Source organism: Daphnia pulex, chromosome 7 (assembly GCF_021134715.1).
Source record: "Daphnia pulex isolate KAP4 chromosome 7, ASM2113471v1".
Lineage (NCBI taxonomy): Eukaryota > Metazoa > Arthropoda > Branchiopoda > Diplostraca > Daphniidae > Daphnia > Daphnia pulex.
In genome coordinates, this window is record NC_060023.1 from 6507735 (window position 1) to 6517092 (window position 9358).

Consider the following 9358-nt stretch of genomic DNA (forward strand, 5'->3'; position numbering starts at 1 on the left):
TCTTCATTGCTGCTTTCTGAATAGAGATGATGCTGGCAAAGAATGTTGGCCATCACATTGAGAAGAATGACTATGTTGAGATGAAGCTGGAGAACAATTCTGATTTTGAAGCGGAGGAGCCTCCACTACTTTAGTAGCAGTATCTTCATCAGAATCTTCAGGTTCCTTAGTGAATGGATGTGTTATCATCAACTCAACTGGTGCACGGTTGGATTTTTGGAAGCTGTAACATATAACAAGGTAATATAATAGCTGTGGTTAAAATTAAAAAAAAAAACACTTACTCTTCCATGAATTTTCTCATTAGGTCAGAACATCCTTCGCCCACATCTTTGTAAAAATTCCAAGTTGCTTCTTCGTAACCCAAGCCACTTGAGAAGGTACCATGTATTGCCTTTTGGACATATTCTGTAATAGATAAATAATGAAACTTAAATGGCAGTCTAATTTATAAATCTTGAAAAAACTTAACCAATATCAAGAATGGCCTCAACGTCGTAATTTTCATTATTGTCCATTGTTTGTTTTGAATGGTAAAAAAAAAACTTTTAGCCTGAACTAAATTTTGAACAAATTAAATATTCTTAACGCTAGATGGCATTAAAATCGTGTTGTTTTCAGTCGACGGCGAGGACTAAAATTAACTATTTTTTACAAAACAGTCTAGATGTTTGGGCTATAACTACAGGTGTAATTGATTGGGAGAGAAGATGGAATCATATGCAGCAACACTTTGGGCATCATGTAATCACTTAAATTGCTGATTCTTCATTTTGTTTCAAAACCACATCTTGGTGGCTTGGGGAATCTGTTTCCCATATTGAACTAGGTAAATTACTTCTCTCTTTATATTTGGAATTTGATGTTGCATCATTGACACTAATATTAAATTACATGATACTGTAAGTGTGACTGATGCTCAACTCATAACCTTTGAAAGCCAAGCGAATGAGAAAATCAGGGAAGCTGTCTCTGTGGAAGTAGAAGTATACGAAGGAGATGCGATTTCCGACTAGGTAAGAATTTAACTTCAATCGCCAGAAAGTTTCCATTTAAGAAAACCGTAATTTTGTTCGTAGGTCCGTTATAGAGGTCTTCCCGATGGCTACGTGGGTCCTGTTCACGTCATAACTATTTTAGGTGTAGATAGTAACATGCGTTGTGGAACTCACGTTTCCAACCCTAGTCATTTACAGGTATTGAATGCAGTCTACTATCCCAATAGTTCAAGCAATAATTAACCATCGATTAAATACTTCATTTAGTTCATAAAGCTGTTCTATACTAAAAAGGGTAAAAAAATAAGAACAACCTCTTCTTTATAATTAGAAATCGAGAGCTAGATTACATCTATCATTTACTTGAGAGCGAGAGCCAGTTGACTAAAATTCTAAAGTATGAAATGCTTAAAATAATTGTTTAAATGACAAGTTACTCATTTACTTGTTTCAGAAACGGACCTGAAGATCTCGTCGATTTAGCCAATAACTTGCAAGCTTCAGCAAAGTTATCACAAAAGGTAAAACAACTTTTGAACTTCTCCGCATCCTACATCGACTGTAGATCAATTTTAAAATTTTCTTTTCTTTTAAAAAATTGTGAAATTTGATGAATTAATTAGCTGTCGTTCAGGAAGAGACAAATATAAACGAGAAATCGAAATTCGCAATTATTCACAGTAAAGACGGCGATACCGATTATGCAAGCGTTCTAATTTCAGAAATGGATTTTGAGGTATCTAGATAATTAGTTTTAAATTTCCTCAAATAAATTTTGTTTTAATAATCTTAGGAGTTGGTTTTAATTACTATAGGAGGATATAAAACGGACAAATGACTCTTATCGGTCAAGAGGATGAGATCAGCTCTCTTGGTCTAAAGTACGTACCATTGTTACAGATATTCTTATCAAGACAAACCATTCAAAACTAACTCTTAAATATTTTTTTTAGAATGTGCAGTAGTTTAGACGGAAAAGGCACCGGCAAAGCTAAAATATTCCAAGCCAAGGTTACGTAACTCAATCCATCAGCACAACAAGAGTCGGAAGAGAAACAACAGCTTCTGTAAAAGTAAATAATTATTTCAAAGTTTCAATATTAATTTCCTTTTTTTTTGGTATATCAGATATTTATTTTTGCTATATCAACGAAAGCTTACTTGTACGAAACGACAAAAAAGGATCTGAGAACGTGACTATTCTTGTCAAGAGTAGACAAATCAACTCTATAAATTTTTATGTTGAAAGATCAACAGCCTACTACATTCCAACTCCCATCTGTGGCTTTTCTCTTGGCATAGAATTCTTGCAATGATTCACATGAAGACATAGATCGATCTCCTTCTTCATGTCGATTTCTCCAATTGATACATTGGTTCCAAAAACACAAGGAGAGCTTCAATCTGAGTTAACATAGTCTCGTTGAGAAGTGGATTGTCTAGCAACTGGATACTGTACTTCCATCCCTTCAGTACTCTTTTCAGACGATCGTCAACGATCGAGCCGACGAACGAAGCAGATGAACGTATTCGAATACAGCATGGCTATGTTGGAGTATGGATTGAATATCTTCAAAAACAGAACTTTCTCATATGAACTGGATCATGGATCATAAGAAATTCACTTGGAGTCAACTGTGATGCTACTATTTCATATGTTGAGAAGTTTGTGAATGCCATCTTGATGTAGACCAGACCATGGATGGATGCTTCACTGGATGGTATATAAGGCAAACAGAAGCTCTTCTTCAACATTCGTTGTATGCATACGTAGCTTCACTGTTTACAAGATAGCTCAGCACATTTGGAATCATGTAGGGGCCTCAATGTTCATTTATGGATTTTTCGCGAATGCTGCTCCATGCATGCTTTTCTTCTGAAGTGCAAGAAGAGTGGCAGCCTGAACGCAAAGGTGATGGAGTGCTCGGGTGATCAGATATATCTCTTTCGTCTCGTCAGTACTTTGGCTGGCAAGCGAACAATGTCTCTGCTTTCATCCAACTCGTCCAACCATGACCTTGCCATGAACCCAGGTAGCACACAGACTCTGTTTCAGGTCTGTTACAGATCTGTTTTTGGGAGTCTGTAAATTGTTTGGAGTGAAACACTTTTACAGACTGTCATACAGGTCTGTGACAGCTCCGTAAAACGGGATCACCATTTACAGACCAAAAACAGGTTTTCAAGAAAAAAAAGATTTGCCTTCCTCTAGTATCGAACCATCAACCTCTGAGTTCGCAAGCCAGTACGCTAGCCACTGCACCATACTTCGATATTAATCTGCAGATATATTTCATAATGATCTATATTTCACAGTTTTACACTTGTACATTCAACAAACAGTCTGACATGACTCTCTCACGAAACTGATTGCTACATATGACTACCACTGGTCTCTTCCGATAGTAACAAGACCAAGATTGGCCCCACACCAATTACAAGTCTTTATTATACCTATTTAGGTGATACTTCTCCGTCCGGTGGATAAACAACTATTGTTGTTGTTCGAGTAGGCCTACTGAACTAAACTCATAGCCATTAGCCCTGCATTGACTATTAGAGTATAACTTCTTACTGCATGGTATTGCAGTGATATTACACATATAAGAAAACGTTTCATTCAGTTTTCCATTGGGAATCCAAACATGTACCATATACTTGGGATACAGACACAGATAAGGTGATTACTGACTTATAGGTGTTACAAGGGAAATACAGATCCGTACATACCTGGGGCACAAACACAGAACAGATAATCACTGAACTAAGTTTTACATAGAAAATACAGACCTGTACCATACCTGGGGTACAAACACAGAACAGATAATCATTGAACTCAGTTTTACATAGAAAATACAGACCTGTACCATACCTGGGGTACAGACTCAGAACAGATGATTACTGACTTATGTCTTACAAGGGAAATACAGACCCGTACCAGACCTGGAGTACAGACCCTGAACAGAAACATATTGTACTCAGTAATACAGAGTAAAAACAAGCATGTGACATACCTGTAATACAGAAGAAAAACAGAAGGTCTTTCTACAGAGTAAAAACAGACAAGTGACAAACATGGGAAACAGAGCTAAATCAGAAACAATTTTCTCAAGTAAAAAACAGATCTGTAACAGGTCTGTAGTACAGTTAAAAACCAGATTTATGTATTACAGAAAGATAACAGATCTGTTCCAGATCTGTGAAACAAACTTTTACCAAATCCTGTAAAACAGAGCAATTCCAGACAAATTTCCTGTAAAACAGAAATGTAACAAGCCTGATACGGATCTGTTTCACAAGTACGTGAAACAGATCGGTTACAGGAGTCTGTAACAGCTCTGTGTGCAACCTGGGAAGTTTAGCGATTATTTTTGCCAAAAAATCATGAAGATTAGACTGTAAATCGATGCGGATGCCGCGTCAGTGGACAATCTAGACCATCCATTCCTCCAAGATGCTCAGTTCCTTTCATCCAGACGAAAGTCCAACCGTCTTCGCATGTTTAAACCGGTAAGCCCAGACCTTATCAAATTATAATCTTGTCTTCACCAACAAAATCCTGCAGTCTGGACCCACTTACAACTTGGCTGCTTAAGAAGGTATTACACGTGTTGGTGGATCCAATCACTAAGATTATCAATCTCTCACTGTCGTCCGGCGCCGTTCCTCCAAAAATAGGAGAGTAAAGGGAGAAAAGGAAATGAAAAAAGTGGGCCCATACTTTCCTCTTTCCCCTTTTCTTTCCTCGGTCCGATTCTCTGTGGATTCGGTCGCGAAAACAGTAAACAACAGGGGAAACATTTAAATTTAACAGACTTTCTTTTGAATAAGTAACAACAATTTATACTGAAAAAAAATTTAGCTTGTTCAATTAACTTTCACATTAAATTATTCCAAGTTGTCTTCTGTTAACTGGAAACGTTTCACGAATATTTCTTCTTTTTTGTTGTTTACTTTATCTAGTTTTTTTATGGTTAGGAGGATAATTGTTATTTGTATGTATCATCTACCTACCTACCAATCATTATAAAAAAACTAGACAAAGAAAACTAAAAAGATATTGAGAGAATGGCAGCATGTTATTTTTCTTGTAAACTTTGTTCTTTTTGCTCTTAGAGCCACTATATTCTATAAAAAAAGTTGTCATAGATCCATTACTGTCTTGTCGCGCTATAAATCATCTGTTTTTGAGAATGGTTTTCTTTAATTTAACATCTGAAATCGGACTCAATTGAGATTGCAATGTTATTTTTTGTTCAAAATACCCCGAGGTGCATGAATCTCACTTAATATTCTAATTTTGTGTAAAATATTATTTTTAACTTAGTTCCAGCGATAGTTATGCAAGTAATGCAACCGACTACTTTCAGTATAATTAAGAACTAAGCTAATGTCTTTTAGCATAATAAAATACGCGTAATTTAATTACTACACAATGAATTTTAAGAATTCGAGAAATTTTTGTTTTAATTTAATCGAGTTTAGTCGATTTTAATCGATTATAATCGAATTTAACACTTTTTTATGTTATTAGTTTTAATCGATTTTAATCGACTAGAATCATCAAGAAAAATAATTTAATCGATTATAATCGATGGTAAAACATTTTAGTCGATTGGAAATCGATTAGAACTTTTTATAAAATTAATCAATCGATTGGACCATTTTTCAATCGATTTTGGTCGGATGAGAACGCTAGCTGCCAGGCAGCGAGGGAAAAGGGAAAAATGAGCCTTTCACTAAATTGATCATGTCTCGACCAATAAAATCCGGAAACAAAATTCCTTTTGGAGTTTTCTGGTTAAGATAGCAATGAACATTTCTATGAAATTAGTTTTTCCTATAAGCCCTCGCATTTCAGAAAAGCGATTCCAAAGTACCCCCAGTTTATGATATAATTTTGAAAAACCCAACTTTAAAGCTAAATATCTCTTAAACGGGTGTTAATTTCGTCATTCTGCAAACTCAGGCAAAATTGGCGTGCAGAGAAGAACAGGAATATATTTTTTATATTTTTATGGCCCTTTTCGGTTTTATATATTTAAAGCCGTGCCATTATTTGTGTCTACTTAAGTTATGGATTGATGGTTAAAACTGAATTTCTGTGTTTAACGACAAGACGTGAAAAAAGATATCATATAGATTTCGGTTATTTTCTGAAATTTTTAATTTTTTTCGTCCTTCGGTTTCCGAATTGTTTAACTTTCGGAAAGACGGTGACACAGGGAAATGTGCCCCTAAATTTGCCTCTATTACGTGACAAAGTCTAGAACTCCCACCCCCCTTGTCACAATCTGTAACATTTCGTTTAACCCCCTTCCCCCTATTGCGTTACATAATTTATAAACGCCGCCTTTTAAATATTGCCGATTGCGCTATAGTTCACTCATCCGCCGCCGCATACACAACCAAAAAGTTACCGAACACAAATTGTATGCGGTATTCACTGAAAAAGCCAAGCCAAGCCAAGACAAGCCCGATCAATTTTTGTGACAACTAAAACATATTTTTGTGTAAGTCAAGTTTCTTTGACTTCTGATTCAAAATGTTTAAATGGTTTCAATTCTAAGTAAAACCAGTAAAGCTTGGATCAAATATTCAAATTTCTTCTCTTGTTGAGTCATTTAGCGGTGTGGTCCACAAATAAATTTTAAATGGAAATAAATAGAAGATTTTTGAGGATGTTCAAAAATTCAATTGCGACGGGTTTGAAAACATCGCTTCCAACGACACGGGGATAATGTTGGGTCAGTCCACTTAAACTTAACAAATCGAAGGCGTTCTCATCTCACTGATTGTTTTAAATTTAGAAGGTCATAAAAAATGTGAACAGTCTATTCTCCAAATTTGAGATTTTTCTAATGAGCCGCTTTCGAGTTATTGAATTTCAAAAGTGATTTTTATTATTAGCCGCGTTGCCATTTTTATCCGGCAATTAGTTTTTTATTATTTCGAGCCTCTACATTTTATAGAAATTAGTTTTCATTAGTACAGATAGATAGGGAACTTTTTCCTCTATAATCTACCTGTTTTTGTTTTTCCATATGGGGCTCTACTGGGTCTGTTTCATCTAGCCGTTTTATGTGGCAACGCAGCGTGGAGAAGCAGATGACATGGAGTAAGAACAAAGGAGTAAGCACGTACTCCTTGGTTTAGTACGTGCTTACTCAAATGAGTAAGCTCATACTCCTTTATTTAGTACGTGCTTACTCCTGTGTTCTTACTCCACGATCTTTGAAAATAGATTCCCACATCTGCTTCACCACGCTACATTGCCAGATAAAACTGCTAAATAAAACAGACCCCGAAGAGCCCTATAGAGTAATTTTAAAATGTTTTTCATAGAGTGGGTCGAGATTGCCATCTTGGATGGCTGTTTTCCCATGTTTTGTGCAGCCATAACCCAAAATTTGGGTTGTTTTTTATTTTCCTTTAGGAGGGGGAGAAAGGGGTGCGACAAAAGAGTGTGAAAAACGAGGAATGGACCCCTTTCTTCCACCTTGTATTCTTCCCTTACTTGGCTACTCAACGTAAAGAACCCCCAAATTTCCAATGCTTTGGGGTTGTGGCTGCACCAAACATGGGGAAATACAAAATAGCCATCCAAGATGGCAACCTCGAACCACTCTATTACATTGAAGTTTCTATACTGTCTGTTTTTTCTGCATTCTCAGAAAATTATTTTTTATTCAATCCTATTAACCGAAAAACAATCTATTTTTTCTCCGAAAATCAGCAGTTTTTTTATATTTTGGCTAGAATAATTCGTTGTAGTTTGGTGTTCGTGCTTACTTCTTCTCCTCAATTCATAGCCAACGGTTTTTTTTTCATTAAACAAAAGGGTGGGGAGTTGTGGAAATTCACCCTTTACACAAATTCAATTCCTCATTTAAACGGCCCATAGGTGGCATCAATCGTTGTATATAAACATTGCAACTTGAAAATCAAAACACAAAACAATTGAATTATTTTTCGATATCTTATTATAAGCTAATTAATGTAAGCTATTATAAGCAAGTCAAGAATTAATGACCACCATTTTGCATTATTGCTGAGAATCTTTATTCAATATATCAGCGTTCTTCTTTCTTTATCTTATATTTGCGACTACGACGAGTAGCCTAGTACTTTTTAGAGTTGCAACTATTTTGATGATGTTTTTTTAGTCGCAGGATTGCTGTATCGTTTTTCGTTGACTTTTTTAAAACTTGTATTTCACCTTTTCGCCCATACGGCTTAAAAAAGTGCACATTTAACTCAAATTTATCAGTATTTTTGTCTAAAACAGTTTAAAATACCGTTAAACTTTTGCAAATAACACGCAACAACTGAATTCACGTTGATGATATTAAACTCAATACAATTATCTGGTGTTTGATCTCTGATAAAAACGAACCTTTTAACAATACCACTCGAGGATAACTCAGGCACTTCCGCTGTTGTTGAATTTAAAGGTTGATATTTATGAAACGACTGTGTTCTGGGCATAGTCTTAGCATTCAAAAATCTTGAATTGAGTACTGCTTCATTTTCCGTTATGGTCTCGGCTAATACATCGACAAATTTATGTTCTTGATATTGGTATTTTCAAATTAAAGTAATGCGAGGGGAGTTTGAATGTCTCCTGTTGAATAAGTAACACTCTGTAAACTTATTCGGTGAGCTAATTTCTTAATTGTGCAAACTATTCCGTCACATGGACCCTTACCAGGTGATATTGCAAAAAGTACCATTCAGCATCTAAATTGAAGTTTGGCAAAATGACAAGTGAGATTATTAGCAAAATTCTTGTAATTTTTATACTGCGAGGCGCGCCACCTGAAATAAATGTTACCATCCATGAAATAAATGATTTTCTTTAGAGTGGACGACAATTCTTTAACATAGCTAAGAACTGGTCGCAAAAATTAGTGCACAGCGATTTTGTGTTGTGATTTTTACAGTGGCTAATGACAGCGGTACTGTATGGCGTAATTTTCCGAGTATAGTTATATTTACACAGGCGATAAACGGATGAATAATAGTTGCTTGTCCAACTGGATTGAACAATTATGATAACGTAGAATCTTGCACTTACATAGCAAATTTTTTTTTAAAAGTCAAAAACATCCTTCAGGTCTGAGGTTAAGTTTTAACTCACGGCACATATTTTTTTTTGTTCTTACGCTATGTAATGATGTTTAGTAAGTAGATAAATTTTATCAAGCAAAATGTCTAAAAATTCATGTACAGCACATCACTCTTTGTCTTGTAGCATTGTTCTATCAGTAGAGACCCACATTTTTTACTTGCTGCAGTCCGGTCACCTAAAAATTCCACAACATGCGATCTCAATGATGCAATACCGGGACAGAGATCAC

The 9358-nt window shown here is 35.6% G+C and overlaps 2 long non-coding RNA genes across 2 annotated transcripts; both read left to right on the top strand.

The window, feature by feature from the left end:
* Positions 1 to 305: 305 nt before the first annotated feature.
* Positions 306 to 1173, top strand: LOC124198282. Its single transcript, XR_006876539.1, has 3 exons — positions 306 to 380; positions 663 to 829; positions 908 to 1173. It is a non-coding gene; the product is annotated as an uncharacterized LOC124198282 (long non-coding RNA).
* Positions 1174 to 1796: 623 nt separating this feature from the next.
* On the top strand, positions 1797 to 2269 carry LOC124198314. The gene is made up of 3 exons (XR_006876549.1): positions 1797 to 1879; positions 1952 to 2065; positions 2127 to 2269. It is a non-coding gene; the product is annotated as an uncharacterized LOC124198314 (long non-coding RNA).
* Positions 2270 to 9358: the final 7089 nt, after the last annotated feature.